Genomic DNA, 19,933 nt, shown 5'->3' on the forward strand with positions numbered 1-19,933 from the left:
CTCGCAACCCATCATCTAATTACTACTCAACAATGCATTCCCTTAGGCCCAAATATGGTGAAGTGTCATGTAGTCGACGTTCACATGACACCACTAAGGGAATCACAACATACATACTATGAAAATATCAAACACATATCAAGTTCACATGATTACTTGCAACAAGATTTCTCCCGTGACCTCAAGAACGAAAGTAACTACTCACAAATGATAATCATGCCCAAGATCAGAGGGGTATTAAATAGCATATTGGATCTGAACATATAATCTTCCACCAAATAAACCATATAGTAATCAACTACAAGATGTAATCAACACTACTAGTCACCAACAAGCACCAATCTATAGCTCCGGTACAAAGATTGAACACAAGAGATGAACTAGGGTTTTAGAGGAGATGGTGCTGTTGAAGATGTTGATGGAGATTGCCCTCCCCAAGATGGGAGAGTTGTTGGTGATGATGATGACGATGATTTCCCCCTCTGGGAGGGAAGTTCCCCCGCGGAATCGCTCCGCCGGAGGGCAAAAGTGCTCCTGCCCAAGTTCCTCCTCGAGACAGCGGCGCTCCATCCCGAAAGTCCTCCCCTTATTTTTTTCTAGGTCAAAATGACTTATTTACCGGAAGATGGGCACCGGAGGTGGGCCGAGGGGAGCACAACCCACCTGGTGGGGCCCCTCTGGTACTTATTGGCTCAAATATTTCTCATTTATTCCTTAAAAAAATTCCCATGAAGTTTTAGCTCATTTGGAGTTGTGCAAAATAGGGCCTGACGTAGCTTTTTCAGGTGCAGATTTCCAGCTGCCAGAATTCTCCCTCTTTGTGTGTACCTTGCATATTATGAGAGAAGAGGCATTAGAATTACTCCAAAAAAGCATTATTATGCATAAAAACATCATAAATAACAGTAGGGAAACATGATGCAAAATGGACGTATCAGTAGTTACCCCCTCTTTCATGCTTCCATAAATGTTATCAGTGAGATGTTGGAGACGCTTTAGCTTGGCGACCACTTTTTGCTCTTTGAGTGCAAGCTCTTCATCACTTGGTTTTTAACTTATTGAGGAAGCTTGACCTTGAGAATGTTTTAGCCTTGGAGACACCCTTCTTTTCGCAACCACAAGCTCTTGTTCATTACGAAGTAATGATGTGGAAGACACTTGTGGTTGGAGTTGATCTTGGTCTTGATATTGAACTTGAGATTGATCTTGAGCCTCAATAAACCATTTGGTTGAGCTTGCCCTTGATCTTGCTCCAGAACATGAGGGACTTGATCTTGTTCTTGGATAGGCTCATGATCTCCTGAAGCATCTTGCACAAGTGGTGAGGGTGATGACTTCCCTTGTGGAGAATCCACAAGAGGGGATCTTACTCTTTCTTCTTCTATTTGGACTTGGGGTGTTTCTTATGGATGAATGTAGCCTATCCCCCATAGTCCTGATAGATTAAGAAGGAGCCTCATCACCTACAAACCTAGGAACAATTTGCTCGGCACAGGAGCCGTTATCTTCATTAAACTCCACATTTAGCGTTTCCTCAATGCATCTGGTGGATTTGTCGAGAACTCGGTAAGCATGAGATTTTTATGCATATCAAATAAACATGCCCTCATAAGTTTTAGGCTCAATCTTTGCAAAATGGGATTTTTTGTTTAGAATGAAACACTTACAACTGAATACTCAAAAGTATTTGACGTTAAGCTTTCTCCCAATTTGGACTTCATATGGGTTCTTGTTCTTGAGCTTGCGAAGGTAAAGCCGGTTTGTAGCATGGCACACATTGTTGATGGCTTCGGCCCAAAGCTTGTATGGAGACTTGTACTCATCAAGCATGGTCCTAGCCATCTCAATGAGTGTTCGGTTGTTCCTCTCTGCAACATCATTTTTTTAGGAGTATATGGCGTGGCATATTGATGCTTGAATCCCCTCATCACTTAAGAACTCGTTCATCGTATAATTCTTGAACTTGGTGCCATTGTCACTTTGGATTGCCTTGATCTCACAATTGTGTTGACATTGAGCTTCTTTGGCAAAGTTGATGATGGTGTCATGAGTTTCATCCTTAGTCTTGATAAAGAACACCCATGTATATCTTGTGTAATGTCAACAAATGACAAGGCAATACCTCCTCCCTCCCGTACTATCATAATATGGAGACCCAAAGAGATCCAAGTGGATGAGCTCGAGAGGCCTCAAGGTGGTAATGATAGTCGTTACTCTATGTGCTTTTTCATGAAGTTTCCCGATAACTCAAGCACTGCAAGGATGATCTTTGGCAAAAGACACATTAGTTAGTCCAAGAATGTGATCCCCCTTTATGAGAGCTTGTAAATTGCTCATGCCAAGTTGGGCTAGTCGTCAGTGCGAAAGCCACCCCACGCTAGCCTTGGCCATTAGGCATGTTGCAAGATAAGTTTTCTCTTTTGATAAATAAACCACGTAAAGGTTGTATTCAACATGCCCAACAAATACCACATTGAGATTGATCCTCTTATATATGGTCACATGAAATTCACCGAAATGAGAATCATAATTGACATGTGCCAATTGAATTGTTGAAAGTAAATTGTAGTGAAGGGATTGAACAAGCATGACATTCGAAAGTGATGAATCACTAGATATTAACACCTTTCCCAAACCCAGTACATTTCCCTTGCTATTGTCACCAAAGGATATGTTCGAAGAGACCTTGAGCGAATCAACAAACTCCACAAGCATCTCCCTCTCTCCGGTCATATGATTGGTGCATCCACTATCGATCACCCATTGTGTTCCACCGGGGATACATTCCTACAAGAATCAAGCTTTGAATTTAGGTCCCCATTTTGCAATGGGTCCTAGAGAATTATTAACAAGGGTCTTAGGAACCCAAATAGTCCAAGCATAATCGTCATAGTTAGTGCCAACAAATTTAGCAAAGGTGTAACCATCATTTCCTCTCATGAGGATATATAGGATGGGTTGTTCTTGCTGGCAAAGTTTTTGGGAATGGCCTTGTTCCTAGTGACATTGCCATTTCCAACATCCCCCTTTTTCTTCTCCTTCTCTTTGTACCCTTCGTGCACAATACTACCTTTTGTTGAGGAGGAGGAGTAGGACCGATCTTCTTCTTGTTGCTCTTCTTCTTGTTCGTCTTTTTCTTAGAGGAGGGGTCAAACCCAATTCCCTCCTTGGCAACACACTCCTTTTTGTTGATCAAGAGGTCATTGAGGTTTTTCTCCCCTTGAATGCATTACACAAGCCCTTTCTCAATTTGGGCTTTCAACTTATTATTATCCTCTTGGAGAGAGGAGCAATCATGAACAAAGTTAGCCGAACAATATTCACCATTTAAATCAATATGAGGGACAAAAGTAAGAGCCTTAATGGTTGTAGCTTTAAGTTGAGCATAAGACTTGGTGAGGGCAATGAGGTCACCTTTGACAACCTTGGAACTAGACTCACAAAGGAGCTCATGTTCCTCAACAAGTCTCTTGTGATCAACTAGAAGCTTTTAGACCCTAACCTTAAGGGCATCTTCATTCTCAAGTGCAAGTTGCAAGGCATCATTGATTTTAACAAAGTCAATTTGATGAGCTGACAAGGCTTCCTCAAGTGATTCTCTCATGACACTCTCTTCATGTAGTTCGTGCTCGAGGATTTTGACTTTTCTTTTTCCTCTATGAGGAGGTTTTCAACATTCTCAATGAAATCATCACGTTCGGCGAGTGACTTAAGGAGATCACCAAAATGAGCATTAGCTTCACCATGAAGAGTTTTCATGAAAGCCATCAAGGATCCCTCATTATTATACATGCCCTCTTCACACACATCCTCCACTATCTCACATGAGACATTGGAAGTGTATATGGCGAGTTTTCAATATTTGGACTTTGTTTTTACCTCTTTGGCCATAAGGCAACGATGAGTGTAAGTGCATCTAGTGCCCCTTAGTGATTTTGGTGTATTGAAGACTTATAGGTTAAGGTACTGATGCGTTTGTGAGCATACACGGGTCTATAAGTCTATGAGGAGTTTGATATTTACAGAGAAAGACGACCCCTAAAAATGAAGTTCTTCAACTGAAGACTTTGGATTTCTGAAGACTTTCTGAAGACTTTGAAAGTGAAGAAATTGGTGTGACCTTGAAGACTTGGCAATCATTCGAGGAACATGAAGCGTGAAGACTTTTGTTTTCGTAGTTTCATTTTCTCTTTCTTGAGTCATGTGATGCTCAACTCAAAATCCTACACCTACCAAGCCCTTCGATTGAAGCCATTGGAAATCTCATACAGTTCAGTCATATTCTTCATTGATAGAGACGAAGTTCTACTGGTCTCTGAGGAATTTGTTCTGACTGAGGAGTTAGGAATTTGCCAGTGCGGATTGCCTACACAGTGAGGAACATGATAGCCCTGAGGAATTTGAGAGTCAAATTTTCGACCGTTGTTGTGCTATGCGCCAGCTGTCCCAAAATATCTACCCACCTAACGGTTATATCATCGAAGGGCATTTATGTCTTATCATGTCGGGCTGCTCCCTAGGCTATAAATAGCCGCCCCCTACAACCACTAGCTGGTTGGCTGCTCCGAGAAAAATTGACACTTGTCATTTGAGAGCATCCCATCCTCCGAGGACTTTGAGCAAAAATCATCAAGTGAGTAAAATCCAAACCCAAACACACCTACAAACCCAAAGTGATTGAGCATCACTGAATAGATTGATCCTGCGTGGATCCGATGCTTGTTACCTTTGAAGACTATGCTTCTTCCAGATGGTTAGGCGTCATGGTCTAGAGCAGCCAAGAGGAATTGTGGATCACCGAGTGACCTAGTCTGTGAAGGTTTGGAAGTCACCTGAAGACTTACCACGAGTGATTGGGCGAGGTATGTGTGACCTTAGCTCAAGGAGAATACGGTGAGGACTGTGTGTCCGGGATTGTGTGTCCTCAGGTTTAAATACCTAGCCGCTCCAACCAGACGTACAACTGAGACAGCAGTTGGAATTGGTCTACCAAATCATTGTCCAAGCTTACTGGTTCTATTTCCTCAACTCTTCCATTTCCTCATTTCAGTTGTTGTGTGCCTGTTCATATCTGTTTGAAGACTTTGACTGAAGACTTTCTCAATTTCCTCAGTTCAATTTCTTTAGTCTGTCCGTCTTCATCCTGTGTTATCCTGTGCTTACGCTTTCTGTACTTTGTGTTTATCTTCATTTCATCATGATGACTATGCTTGTGTTCTGCTATGTTTACTTTTGAGTACTTATTCCGCTGCAAGTAGTTCTTCGTTAAGGAATTTCCTCACTAGCAAATTCCTAAGTGACGAATTCATAAAAATCGCCTATTCACCCCCCTCTAGTCGATATAACGCACTTTCAATGAGTGAAAGGCTTGTCCTAGTTTGGATAGTCGAAGAGGCCGATGGTGGAGGAGGAGGTAGTGGCATGCATGGTAATGGTGGACGTGCCCACATGGTCATCATCACCATCATCTTCATCTCCGGACATGTATTCTTCATGGACTAGCTAGAGCATTGTCATATTTCCTCTTTGTGAACTTGGTGAACTTCTTCTTCTTGGGCACAAGCTTCTCGGACCTGTCTTCACGTCTCTCATACGGACAATCATGCACAAAGTGTCTTGGGCTATCACAATTGTAGCATTTTCTTCGTCCAAACGATCCTCCTTGAAGATTCTTCCCTTTATTTGCCATGGTCCCGGAGTACTTTTTGACTAAGAGAGCCAAGTCTTCTGCGAAGTCATTTGTCGGGCATGAGGTGTTAACATCTTCCTCACAAGTCTCTTCAACCACTTTATCGTCCCTTGAGGGTTGACTAACAACTTTCTTGGCCTCCAAAGCAGGATTTGAGTTCTTGGTTGCTTGAGCAATAGAAAAGGTCTTCTTGGACTTGGTCTCTAAAAGAACATGAGTCGAGAAAGTGGATACAACTTGAGCCGCGATCAACTTGTGATAATCCGGGCGTTGATGTATCATCATCACCATGGTGTGCTCCCTAAGAACCATAGCGTCAATGAATTGGTCCTTAATGAAATCATTATTTTCCCAAGTGCACCCATAGGTCCTTAAGTTGAGCATCTTCAACTTCGGTACACCTCTTCCGCGGACTCACCCTCATTCCTTACAAATAAATTGACTTCTTGCTTGAGCAAAGCGAACCGGGATCTTCGAATTGCTTCATCACCTTTGAGGGCCTCCTCAAGGCAATCTCAAATTTCCTTGGCGGTCTTCAGAAGAGCAATGGATTCACTATAGAAATTGGTCACCGCGGTGCACAAAATGTTGTGGGCGGTGGCATTGAGTTGATCATCAACCGGTTCTCTTGGGGTGAGATTCATCGGGTCTTTAGGATTGAATCCATTGACCACAATCCACCATAGGTGCGTAGAAGCACTGCTAATGTGAGACTCCATATCTAGCTTCCGCTTAGCAAACACATTAGCTTTCAAAGGAGATGGAGGCCCAACAGGATTAATGTGAGGGTGTTTCAAGGGTCGAGGTGAGTAAAAAGGTTCCACCACATTGTACTTGGGAACTTGAGTGTGAGCCAGGGATGCAAGGGTTTCTCTCGAGTAATCCACATCATGAATGGCATTTGGATCAAATGAATTTGATGCGAATGTCGAGGGCTTTAAGAGAGCATCAATTTCCTCCTTGAATGAGGAACAAACTTCTTTCAACATGGCGGTTTTGAGGTCCACAAACACTGAAAGAATGTCGGCCGCGGTTAAGGTGGCACTTGGATTAATGGAGGCGATGGGAGCATCGACCGAAGCAGCTAGTGCATCGGTCGCGGCGGGGGTATAGCTTTTGACCATCCCGTGCAAGTGGTGCGACACCTCCCTCATTCCCTAGATCAACCATATCCTCTAAGGTTGTAAAAACTTATATTAGAGAACGAGGCTTCGGTACCAATTGAAAGGATCGGTACGGTCGACTAGATGGGGGGTGAATTGGAGACTACAAATTTTAATGTTTCTTGTCAAATTTAAGGTTTAGCGGATAAATAGGTTTCACTAGATATGCAACTAGGTGAACACAACCTATATGACAAGCAAGCTTAAAGCTAAATATGCTAGGCAATAAACTAATTTGCAAAGTAAAGTGCGGGAAATGATTAACCACAAGTGAGACGAGGACGCGGATTTTATCCCGAAGTTCACTCTTCCTTCTAGAAGATCTACTCTCCATTTAGAGCAGTGTCGGAGCCAAAGCTTGCGGAACGCCACCGAAGGCTCGTAATCTCTATCGAGTCACCCCCAACGGATGAGCCTCGAATCGCTCGGGGTTGGTCTTGAAGGCAACCACCACACCTTTACAAACTTCTCCAGAGCACACCACAAGCAAGGAAGCTTCCGGAGGAACATCTAACTGCCTAGGAACCCAAGATCCAAGAGTAACAAGTAAATGGTGGATGAATATTGCGGGGAACGCGATTTGGTTTGGTCAAAGTGTAGATCGCGTCTTGCTCTCCCAATCCCGAAAGTTTCAGCAAGTTTGGGTGGAGGGGTTGAGAGTATTGAGCAAAATGAGATGTAGCAATGGTGGAGCTCAACAAGATATTAGGGTTTGAGATGGAGGAAGAAGAAGGTTTTTTTAGTGTTCTTGGCTGGGTGACCGTTTCTACCCATTGGACCCCGTGTGCACAGGCTAAGTCAGCCCCATGTGCACGGGGTACCCAAGAAGATATGCAACACCCCGTGCGCACGGGGGTCAAAAGACCCCGTGAGCACGGGGTACCCTCGGAGTTACGCACCCCCCCTGCGCATGGCGGTTGAAAGACCCTGTGCACATGGGGTACCCAGAAAGTTCCTGACTACCCCGTGCGCACGGGGGTCGACCCCGTGCGCACGGGGGTCAACTCCGTGCACACGGGGTATCCAGAAACTTCAGTTGTAACTTCTTGGATACCACAGCTAGCACACAAGTGAAAATATGGTGGTAGGAGTGGGAAGGCTTGTGTATATGGTTTTGACGATGGCATTCCCACACGACATAAATCCATAATGACCCCTCTTAGTACTGTGCTTTTTCCTACGACTCAAATGGAACCCAAAGAAAACCTTTGAGTCACCGGTAAACCACGCCTTTGATATTTTTGAATTGGGGGTCGCACACTTCAATCAATGATAACATCGAACCAATATCTTGAGATAAACCATAGCAATTGATATTAGTTCCACTAAGGACATTTTTATCACACCAAAATATAATATAAGTGACACTTGCACTTACACATAAGTCGTTACAAATTTATTTCAAGACACATAGAAAACATACCCTAGCTTTTCAAGGAGATGTATCCATTGTTGATCATCCAATCCATACTCGAGTGGTTGTTTAAATTTGTGAGAGTCCAATGGGCCCATCCAAATGTTGCCTTCCCATATACATCCATCTCTGCATTTGCAAACATCTCGTACTCTTTCTTCACTGCATTGGGCACCTTCCACTTAGCCACCCATTCTCCCACGGAAAATATGTCATCCATGCCACATGAAATGCATGAACCGATTATTGGCAACGGATTGCCGTCACCAATAATGATCTTAGGTGAAAAATTGGCTCCATAGGTCACGATTTGGCCCGTCACCAAAACTGGCCGTCAATGACAAGATTAAGTTCGTCACCTAAGATGCGAACTTGCGTGACGAAAAAGTGGCATCGTCAAAAAATTATTTTCTGTGACGACGCTTTAGTGACGGTGGGGTTGACGGCCGAAAAACGTGACCAGGCCTGGTGACGATAATTTTTTACGTGACACAAGTGAACCATCATAAAATAGTCCACATTTTGTAGTGAGCTAACCAGGATATTTTTTATGATGAAACTAAGCTTCACCTAATGGCGAAGCATGCATGGCTGCACACCAGACAAGACAAACAAAAAGAAGTAGAACTACCTCGGTATATTGTGGCCAGAAGCATGATTTACTCAATACTAGGCCTCGTGATTTATAAGCGAGCTTCTTGTTTAAATAAAATCAAATTATGAGTGAAGTCCCATTTTATATTTCCATGTGAGCTATGTTATTTAATGAATGTGCATCTTTAGTTGATACTGTTATTTTAGCTTAGCCAGGAGTTGAGATGTCTCCACTATCTCTACTCAATGTTGTTTTTGTGTCGTATCACCTAGCTGGTATATTGTTAAGGTATAAATTAACAGAACAAAAATCACACTCATTTTTGGTTTTTTAATTAAAAAATTAGATGCTTACTCTGAACAATATTTCTTTAAAATATTTTTTGTCATCAACTTATACTACCTTTCATAAACTTTCTCATGTTTTTAAACATCAAATTAATTATTGTTCCCACAGCAACGCACGGGGTATCAACTAGTTATCATAGACTCCCATATTGAATTACATGCACCAAACGGTTCACCCAAGCCTAAGCTCATGGAGAAAAGGGGATATATATTTATACACATGAGACATGTGTTGCAAATGGCCAAATACTACAATTTTATTCAACTCGAATCATTTTTCTAGAGATGTATCCATTGTTCTAGAATTTAGTTTCATGAGTCGTTATAGACTTATTTCAAGAGACATGAGTAACGACACATAGCAAACATATCCTAGTTTTTCAAGGAGATGTATCCATTCTTGATCATCCACTCCATACTCCAGTGGTTGTTCACATTCTTGAGATTCCAGTAGGCCCACCCAAACGTTGCCTTCCCATACACATCCATATGTGCATTTGCAAGCATTTGGAACTCCTCCTTCATTGCATTGCGAACCTGACACTCAAACACCCATTCACCTGTGGAGAACATGCCATACATGGCACATCAAATACTTTCACTAAATTCTTGTAGAAATGGGGACAAAAAATATACATGCTCCAAAACCAAAAGGGGCCAAAATATTAGTTACACTCACCTACAAAGCTGAGAGGACCATTTTGTTTCGTCACAGTGCTGAGAGCGCTTGAGTAGTTGGTCTTGATAAAATCAATGTTCTGCTGAACGGTGAAACTATCAAACATGTTGTTGAACAACACGTAGTAATGCACATAGATGACAGATCGGGGTAACCCGCCGGCGAGCCCGAGGATCTTTGTTGGGTCCGGGGATGACAAACAGTTGGACATGATCACGTGGGCCTCCGACGAGTACTTCCTGACGGCGTTGTACCCATCGCGATGATACGTTTCCAGGCTCTCCAGAGACACCCCGGGCGCCAGCGGCTCGTTCATCAGCTCAATAGAGAGGAGGCTTGGACATTTAGCGTACCTGGATGCAAGGAAATCTATCACTTGCACGGTTTCTATGTTGTTAGCATCGGTGGTGCCCCAGTCTTGTGAACCATCCTTGTAGGAACTATGCTCAAAGGGGTTTTGCAACCCAGGAGCTGCGTGTAGGTCAATGATGACGCCTAGATTGTACTTCCTGTTTACGCACATAAATTGAGCATTTATAAAGCCAAATATGCCCTAAAATAATTAGATGTTTAAAAAAGGAGGATTAACCCCTGGCCAAAATGTAATTAGATAACAGAAGCTTTAGTTTGCTCAAGATGATGCCAAGATCAACCCCTGGCTTGAAATTTCTGGAAGTTGACCCGATCATTGGTTTCTACATTTAGCACCATTAGATTACAAGTTTCTGAAGGTTGCTTACTCCGCCCATATGAATGCCTTGTCCAACGTTTCAAGTGAACCTCCAACGTAGGGTGCAGGAGGCCTGGGGTCGTTAGCGATCCATCATCCCACTGGTATTCTCACTGCGATCAACCCGCTTTCGGAGATGAATCCGAAGTCATCTTCCACTATATATGTGCTCTAGTGTTTCTGCCAAACATGTAACATTCCAAAAAATTGACGTGCCAAGAATGATATGTATTCCTAACTTCGAGAGAGAGAAATGATACTTATTCCTAGTTTAGCTATGAACCCTGCCAACTTTGGGTATCTACCTTGTCAAGACAATAAAACCACACTTCTCGCAAAAATAGTAATAATAGAAACACACGATCAGTTAGATAATATAATACTAAGTTCTTGGCACAATGATCGCCACTAGGTGCCATGAATAGTTCCCACTTCGAGTTGGTTTTTTATGCAATAATTTCAAACTAGGCGTATCAAATCAGATTATCGGCACAATGATCGCCACTAGGACTCATTCTTGGTTTCCTCGTGCAAGTGGACTAATATATAATAACACAAGAGAATCAATGAGGAGGGAAACCACCGAGGACAGTGATCTCCGCATCATGCATGATAAGCATGCATAATCTACGAGTGTTGCTCACTGAGCAGTGGCCACAGTGATGTTAAATGTGTTATTTTACCCTGAGAATAGGTGTAGCTTTTGCCGTCCCATAGCCATTGCAGATTTGGTATTCCCCTTGGAGGCCAGAAACTCTGGTCACCGCGAACACCGACGGGTCGTCGTCGCCCCAGCTGGTGCTCTGGCCATAGTTCGTCGTCAACGAGCCATCTTTGTTTGCCTGCACGCCACCAACAGAATGTGACTAATAGTTTGGATTATGAAAGAAAATGAGATTTCTAATTACTTTTTTTTTGTGCTAGTCAAAACCCCTAGACAAGTCCCATCGCAAAAAAAAATTCCCTAGACAAGTCAACGTTGGAGGCTCAGGTTGAATAATGGAGTATTGGTTTTGAACGCACATGCATGCACCTTGCTGGCAGACACTTGTTGCCCAGTTGGCAAATAATACGAGTACTGCAGAGCAGACCAACATGCTAGTGGAAGTATTTCTTATTATCTTTACCTACAAGAAGAACCCGTTAGGCGCCATGATCCGCATCCTGTACTTGTCGTTGGGGCTGCGCACCAACTGGAAAGTCTCCGGCTGCCTCGGCACCACCCCCGTCGCAACCAGCGAGCCGTCGCTCTGGACGCTCACGAACTGGTTGCCGAACACTTTGAAATTGAATTTCACCTCGTTGACCCGCCACAGCTTGAAGGTCTCCCAGCCAGGCGGAGGAGCGAAGGGCAGCCGCCGCCGAGCCGGCCCTGGAGATGACGGCGGAGTCGGCCGAGGCACAGGCTGACGCGGCAGCCAGGGACCGAGCGGAAGCCGAGGCCGCAGAGAGGACGGCGGAGGCCCTGCATGGCCAGCCTCTGCAACTCGTCATCCCCCTCCGCTTCGTGCCCCCGGACGTCCCGGAGCCCCCGCCGGAGGAGATCGGCCACGACCAGCCGATGAAGGAGAGGGAGGGGGGCGACGTAGTCGTCCTGGAGGGAGAAGTGGTGCCGCCTCCGTTGGCCGGGACCGGCCATGGCGGCCAGCCCAAGGTGCCGCCTGAGCAGCCGACTGCACAAGCGGATCTTGTGGTCTTGTCGCCGACCCATCGGCGTGCTGCGAGGGCGGCTTCAGAGCCGGATCCGCAGAGGGCGGCCGGCTCCAGCTCGTTGTCGCATGAGCTGGAGTCGGCCACTGCTAGCTCGCCAGGGTGGACGCAGGGCGGTGGGACGGCCGCGCTGAACATGGCGGCGCAAGACGTCCACAACCGGCTTCAGGCTCAAGCCACCGCGCTGCAGCAGTGTACCCGAGAGTTTCTTGCGACACGAGCGGTCGTTCGGGTGAGTTCTTTTGTTCTTGAATTCTTTCCGTGGGGGCGCGTCAGCGCACCCACTGGGTGTAATCCCAGAGTTCCGAGTCGGCTGCTGAGCAGGAGGCTTGGAACTTCTTCGAAGACTTTGTTTTACTGATTTGCTCTCGCTTGCTTCTTCGTCCCGTTTGCAGGATTATCACAACCTCCACGCCTCTACCTTTAACTCCCAAGTCCAGGAGGCAGACAAAAGGGCCGCTGATCTGTCGAACAGCCGGCGTGAGTGTCTTTGACTTTTTATCTCATGTGGGGGCGCGTCAGCGCACCCACTGGGTGTAGTCCCTGAGATTTGGGCCGACTGCTGAGCAGTTGGGTCGGATCTTTCTTGCCGACTTCTTTCTTAATTTCTTCTTCCCATACTGGCAGGAGCCAACGCCGACTTGAGGTAGCAGCTGGGTGTGGCCCAGACAGCCCTTCGGACCAAGGAGGGCGAGCTCAGTGCCTTGGCTCAGGAGCGTGACCGCCTGGCCAAGAGATTAGCCGACCAGGAGGAAAGCCACAAGTCCCTGAAGGCGGCCCAGGACAACGATGCCGCCCTCAAAGCCGAATACAAGACCGAGGAGGCGTGCTGGGCGGAGGGAAGGCAAGCTCTGAGCGAAGGCTACGGCCGTGTCGAGGAATTGGTTGATGGTAGGCCTTCTTCTTCACCTCTTTCTTGTCCTTGCAAGTCAGTTTATCTCCTGACTTGCTCTGTTTCTTCTTCTTTGTGAAGAGTACTTTCCTGGGCATTCTGTCGCCGCCAACCAAGCCATTGAAGCCCACCGAGAGGCCCGTTGGCAGGCTGGGGTTGAGATCGCGCCGGATACCGATCGGTCGCTTGAGCAGCAGCTTCTGGCGATCGAGGCCCGCCTCCAGCCGGCCTACCGCATGCTCCGCCGGCTTCAGCGTGCCGGGGCACAGGTGCTGGCCGCCCTTTGGCCTGGCGAAGTAATTCCTCGCACCCCAGCCGCACTGCCGACTGGCTGGAGGTAGCCGTCGGCCGCCTTGAGGACTGGAAGGCTTCAGCAGCTCGATCTGGCGCTCGACGGGCGCTAGAGTTTGTCCGGGCTTGGTACCCTAGGCTGAACTTGGATCAGCTGCGCACCTGGCGGCAGGAGGCCGACGAGGAGCTGGAGGCGGTGTGGCCGGCTATCATCCAGTGTGCTTCGGCGATCGCCGACTTCATCGAAACCAGCGCCTTTGCTCCTGAGGTGAACGAGGACGGTGTCGCGCAGCCGGAGGAATGGTTTGGGCTGAACCCGGCCGATGGTGAAGACTCGGCGGAGGAGATTGATTCCAGCGACGAGGGCGAAGAGGAGGAGGAGGAAGACGGAGAAGATGCTGTGCCGGATGTCGGAGCAGCCGGCCAGCCTCAGCCTGACCGTGCCTCCAGCAACGAGGCGCGCGCGAATGCTCCGCCTGCCATCGGCAACGATCGGGCCGAGACTCGCCAGCCGGCCACTCCTCCAGCCGACACTGCCATCTCCACCGTTCTTCCTGAAGCTCCGGGCGCTCCCTTGGCCTGATTCACCATTTTACTTTCCTGCTAGTCACTCTTTGAACAGACTTGTTATTTTTGCGCAATTCCACCCACTGGGGGTGTATTCAAACTTCGTTGAATGCCAGCCTTTCGAAGGCTTTGGGTATAAATATTATTATGCACGTGCTTGGCTTCCATTCCTACTTGCTTTTTATCTTTTTGCTTTTTTCCTTTGCCGCCTTCCCTTGGTTGCCGCCTTCCCAGCCGGACAGCTGCTCTGCAGTCTGCGGCCGGGTAAGGAATTCAGCCGTCTGGGAAGGCAAGGGCTCAAGCTTTCTTAGATTGTGGCAGGGTAGGAAAGGAAGCCGGCTAGCTAACTGCTTCGACAGCCGGTTGGCGAGGGGGGAAGCCGACTTGTGTTATGTAAGTTCGTTAGTCCTTAGCCGTTTTTCATGTGGGCATCCTTTCCGCCTTTAGCCCTTGCTAGTCGGGCAGCTGATTCTTCGAGTTGTGACTCTCGCAAGAGAGGGCTTGGGTGCCGACACATTACTTGTCTGACTGTAGGTAGAACTTGGACATAACTCAAGGCGGCAAGTCGCCGGGCCGACTAGTCGAACCCGGTGCCGGACGGAGGAAGTAAATGCAGTGGGGTAACCATGGGTGTAAAACCCGGCATACATAGATAAAATAGGGTAGTCCCCTAGAACTCCTCGGGGGGCCTGTTGTCTCATACTTAATACAAAAGGTAGCATGATACATATTGCATTTCAACTGTAAAATCTTCGATGAAGATTGGCGTTCCACGGGCGCTCCGACTCCTTGCCAGAGTCGTCTCTCTTGTGTGCCTTCGGCTTCTGCGCGTCGATTAGGTAATAGGAGTCGTTTCCCAGAGCCCGGCTGATGACGAAGGGGCCTTTCCAAGGGGCCGAGAGCTTGTGCTGGCCGGCTGTTCGCTGAATCAGCCAGAGCACAAGGTCTCTCTCTTGGAAAGCTCTTGGCTTCACCCTCCGATAGTGGTAATGGCGTAGTCCTTGCTGGTAGATGGCAGATCAGCTGAGGGCTAACAGCCGGCTTTCTTCCAGCAAGTCGACACCGTCTTCTCTTGCTTCCTTGGCCTCCGCCTTCGTGTACATGGTGACCCGAGGTGAGTCGAACTCGATGTCAGTTGGGATGACAGCCTCAGCACCATATACAAGGAAGAAGGGGGTGAAGCCGGTTGACTTGTTTGGTGTAGTGCACAGACTCTAGAGGACGGCCGGTAGCTCGTCGAGCCAGCAGCCGGCCGAACGCTCTAGTGGCACGACCAGTCGGGGCTTGATACCGGAGAGGATGAGGCCGTTTGCTCGCTCGACTTGGCCGTTTGACTGCGGGTGGGCAACGGACGCTAAGTCCAGTTGGATGCCTTGTGTCGCGTAGAAACGTGTCAATGCTCCCTTGGCAAAATTCGTGTCGTTGTCGGTGATGATGCTGTGTGGTACGCCATACCGGGTTGTAATGTCTGCAATGAATGTCACGGCAGTCGGCCCATTCAGTTTCTTGATCGGCTTTGCTTCAATCCACTTCGTAAATTTGTCTATGGCGACAAGCAGACGTGTCATGCCGCCACACGCCGTCTTGAATGGTCCGACCATGTCCAGCCCCCAGACGGCAAAGGGCCAAGTGATGGGGATGGTCTTGAGTGCAGAAGCTGATAGGTGTTGCTTGGAGCCAAAGACTTGGCACCCTTTGCAATGTTTGACTAGTTCCTTGGCATCCTCCAAAGCAGTCGGCCAGAAGAATCCATGGCGGAAGGCTTTGGCGACGAGCGCCCTAGAGGCGGCATGGTGGCCGCATTCGCCTTGGTGGATCTCTTCGAGGATTGCTCTGCCCTTCACTTGCTCGACGCAGTGCTGGAAGACTCCGGTAGCACTGCGCCTAACTAGCTATTGATTCATTATTGTGTAAGCTCCGGCTCGGCGTTGGACTTGTCTTGCCGAGATCTCGTCAGTCGGTAGCTCTATATTTACCAGAAAACAGAGGATGGCTGAGCCCAGGATGGAGTTGTGATTTCTTCGACTGCCAAGAGGGCTATTGCAACCAGGGTGAGCGGGCTGGGTTGTGAGGAGCTGGAGTCGGCCTCCGCCTGATGTGTTGCTACAGTCCCCGGGCCGGATTCGACTATGGCAGTCCCCGAGCCGGCTACCGAAGTCCCCGGGCCGCCTGCCTGGTCCCCGAAGTCGGATCTGACTGCGTTGGGGTCAGGCGGCACGAAGATGGAACTGGATTCTGGAGACGGCTTGACAGATGGCTTGAGGAGGCGTTGGAGGGCAACGCCGGTTGGTATAGCTTGCCGGGTGGAGCCTATTCGTGCCAGGGCATCTGCTTGCTCGTTGTCGGCTCGTGGCACGTGAAGGAACTCGCACCCCTCGAAATATCCACTGAGCTAATGGACGAGGAAACGGTAGCTTGCCATGTTTGCGTCCTTGGCATCCCAGTCGCCGGATGATTGCTGAACCACTAAGTCCGAGTCGCCATAACACAGGATCCGGCGGATGCCGAGTTCCTTGGCTAGCCGGAGTCCGTGTATGAGCGCTTCGTACTCGGCCACATTGTTGGAGGCGGCAAAGTGGATTTGCAATGTGTATCAGAGTTTGTCGCCCTTGGGAGAGGTGAGGACGATGCCGGCTCCCAAGCCGGTGCGCATCTTGGATCCGTCAAAATGCATCCGCCAATGAGTGGAGTCGGGGGCCGGTGGCAGGTACTGGGTCTCGGACCAGTCGATGAGGAAGTCGGCTAGTGCTTGGGACTTGATGGTGGTGCGGGGCTGATAGTAGATTGTGTATGGAGCCAGCGCAATGGCCCATTTCGCCACTCGGCCGGATGCGTCCCGACTGCCTATGATCTCGGCAAGCGGGGCAGTGCATATGACCGTGATGGGATGCTCTTGAAAGTAGGGCTTGAGTTTCTTGGAGGCAAAGTACACACCATAGCACATTTTCTGATAGTGCGGGTAGTTCTGTTTTGAGGTGGATAATACTTCGCTCAAATAATATACCGGCCTCTGGACTAGCTGAGCTCGGCCTTCTTTTGGGCGCTGAACCACAATGACTGTGCTGACCCCCAGGCTGGTGGCGGCGATGTAGAGGAGCATGGGCTCCTTCTCAGTTGGGGCCGCCAAGACAGGCAGTGTGGACAGCATCTTTTTCAGTTCGTGGAAAGCTTGATCTGCCTGGTCATTCCACTCAAAGTGAGTGGACTTCTTCATAAGACGGTAGAGGGGGAGATCCTTCTCTCCGAGCCGGCTCATAAGACATCCAAAAATTCACCGGATGCCTGGTTTTCAAGCGATCAGCCGGGTTTAGCTTTATCTGGTGGTAGCCGGAATAAGCATCCAAGAAACTCGACAGTTCGCATCCAGCTGTGGAGTCTATCACTTGGTCAATCCTTGGTAGGGCGAACGGATCTTTAGGGCAGGCTTTGTTGAGGCTGGTGTAGTCGACGCACATGCGCCACTGCTTGTTTTTCTTCAACACGAGGACCGGGTTGGCAAGCCATTCTGGAAAGAACACTTCCATAATGAAGTCGGTTGCCAGAAGCCGGGCTATTTCTTCTCTGACTACTCTTCTCTTCTCTTCTGACAGGCGGAGCAAGGGCTCCCTGACCGGCTTTGCGTCATATCGGACGTGTAGCTTGTGCTCGGCGAAATCCGTCGGGACACCCGGCATGTCTTTGGGAGACCATGCAAAGACGTCCCGATTCTCATGGAGGAAATCGACGAGCTCGCCTTCCTATTTGCTGTCAAGGCCTGTGCCTATGACAGCGTGCCTCTCCGGGTGCTCTGGGTCCAGGGGTATCTTCTTTGTCTCCTTGGCCGGCTGGAAAGAACCTTGAGCTTCACATTCTTTGGGGTCAGGAGACAAGGTCGGCTGCTTGCCAGCCAAGGTCTCAACTTGATCCAGCATCTTCTTCTCTTCGGCGATCACGACAGACTCGGCCAGCCGGCTGCTGGATGCTGCACACTCAGAAGACTTCTTGTAGTCTCCGGCTATGGTGATAATGCCCTTGGAACTCGGCATCTTCATCTTGAGGTAGGCGTAGTGGGGCACATCCATAAACTTGGCCAACGCTGGTCGGCCAAGAAATGCGTGGTATGGGCTCTCCAAATCCACTACCTCGAACCATATTGCCTCTCGGCGGAAATAATCCTTGTCCCCAAAGAGGACATCTATCTTGATCTTGCCGATTGGTGAGCAGGACAGGCCGGGTACGATGCCATGGAACACAATCCGGCTTGGCATGAGTTGCTTTGGCTTGATGTTGAGCTTCTCCATTGTATCTCGGTATAGTATGTTGATACTTCTCCCGCCGTCTATCAGCACACGGGAGAAACGAGCGGCGCGCCTCTTCGTCGCCAGGGTGGGGGTCCAAAATAAGGGCATAGGAGCCAGGAGACGGCATCACCTCTGGGTGGTCGTCCCGGCTCCAGCCGATGGGCTTCTCTGACCAGTGCATAAACTTAGGGTTGCTGGAGGCGACTGCGTTGACTTCTTGGTGTTATCGGCGTCGACTTCGCCGATCTTCTGGCTGGCTCGTGAAGACGACGTAGGCGGCATGCTTGTCAGGGAACTTGTCATGGACGGCTCCGACTGCTGGCCGAGCGGCCGGCTGCTGGGGGGCAGGAGGCGGCTGGCCCGTAGGCGGAGGTGGCAACAACCCCTCGCCCTTGGAAATTCGGGAGAGCCAATGGCACTTCCGGGTTGTATGGTTGGACGGCTTTGCGCCGCTGTGGAACTTGCAGGGGGCGTCGAGAGTTTGTTCGTAGCAGAAAGCCGGCTGCGAAGCCGGCCTGCCGCCCTTCTGCTTCTTAGGCGCGGGCCGCCCCTCAGGTTGTTCGTCTTCGACGGTGGCTACTTGCCGACTAGCGGAAGTCGGCATCGGAGTCTTGCGCTTGTTGTCGTTCTGGTACGGGCGCCGAGTGGAATCTCCAGCCGGCGTCTTGGGAGCCGGCGCAAGCACCTTCCCGGAAGCATCGACTCGAAGCTCGGCCTTCATGGAGGAGTCAGCCATGGCGTATTTGTCCGCGATGATCAGCAGCTCGTCAAGGGTAGTCAGCTCATCGCAGAGGAGTCAGTGCTTGAGGAGGGTGCCTTCTCGGCACCCGGCCGTGAAGTACTCTATTGCTTGAACCTCGTGCACCCCTTCGCAGCAATTTCTGAGCTCGGCCCAACGTGTAAGGAAGTCACGAGTCGACTCGCTGGGTCCTTGCACGCACAAGGAGAGCTGAGCGGCTTGTGAGCCCGCTTGTAGGTGCTCGTGAAGTTGCGGATGAAGGCTTCCGTGAAGTCGAGCCAGCTGTTGATGCTATAAGGCTTGAGGCTGTTGAGCCAGGTGCGTGCCGTGCCTTGGAGCATCAGGGGGACATATTTCACAGCAACGCGTCGGTTGCCGTTTGCTACGCAAACCACGGTGGAGTAGTCGATCAACCAGTCCTCCGGCTTCACGGAGCCGTTGTACTTGGGCGTGTCTCTTGGGAGCGAGAACCCTTTGGGAAAGGGCTCGTCGCGGATGCGGGGGCCGAAACAAAGCGGGCCGACATCATCTTCTTCTTCCAGGGCCAAGGATTGAGCAAGGCGGTCGATCCGATGGCGGGCATCGTTCTCGCCGACTCCTTCGCGGCGACCAAGTCAGTCGCTGAGAGTCGGATGCTCGATAGGCGGCGGGGTGGGATATCTTTCCCCACGAGGCGGAGGAGGAGGCGGGTCACCTCGTCTCTCCACACCTCGGGGACGGCCTTCTGCGTCGCGCTCGATGGTGGTTCGTGTCCGGCTGTGGCTGGCAGCCGGCTCCTTCTCTTGTCTTACACGGGCGCCACCCACGGTCGGCGTACGCGACGTCGCGCCGTGCTCT

General features: G+C 49.2%; 1 pseudogene; it reads right to left on the bottom strand.

Annotated features, from left to right (window-relative positions):
* Positions 1–9,567: 9,567 nt before the first annotated feature.
* Positions 9,568–12,107, bottom strand: LOC119309135 (annotated as a pseudogene).
* Positions 12,108–19,933: the final 7,826 nt, after the last annotated feature.

The sequence above is a fragment of the Triticum dicoccoides genome, chromosome 5B (genome assembly GCF_002162155.2).
Source record: "Triticum dicoccoides isolate Atlit2015 ecotype Zavitan chromosome 5B, WEW_v2.0, whole genome shotgun sequence".
Classification (NCBI taxonomy): domain Eukaryota; kingdom Viridiplantae; phylum Streptophyta; class Magnoliopsida; order Poales; family Poaceae; genus Triticum; species Triticum dicoccoides.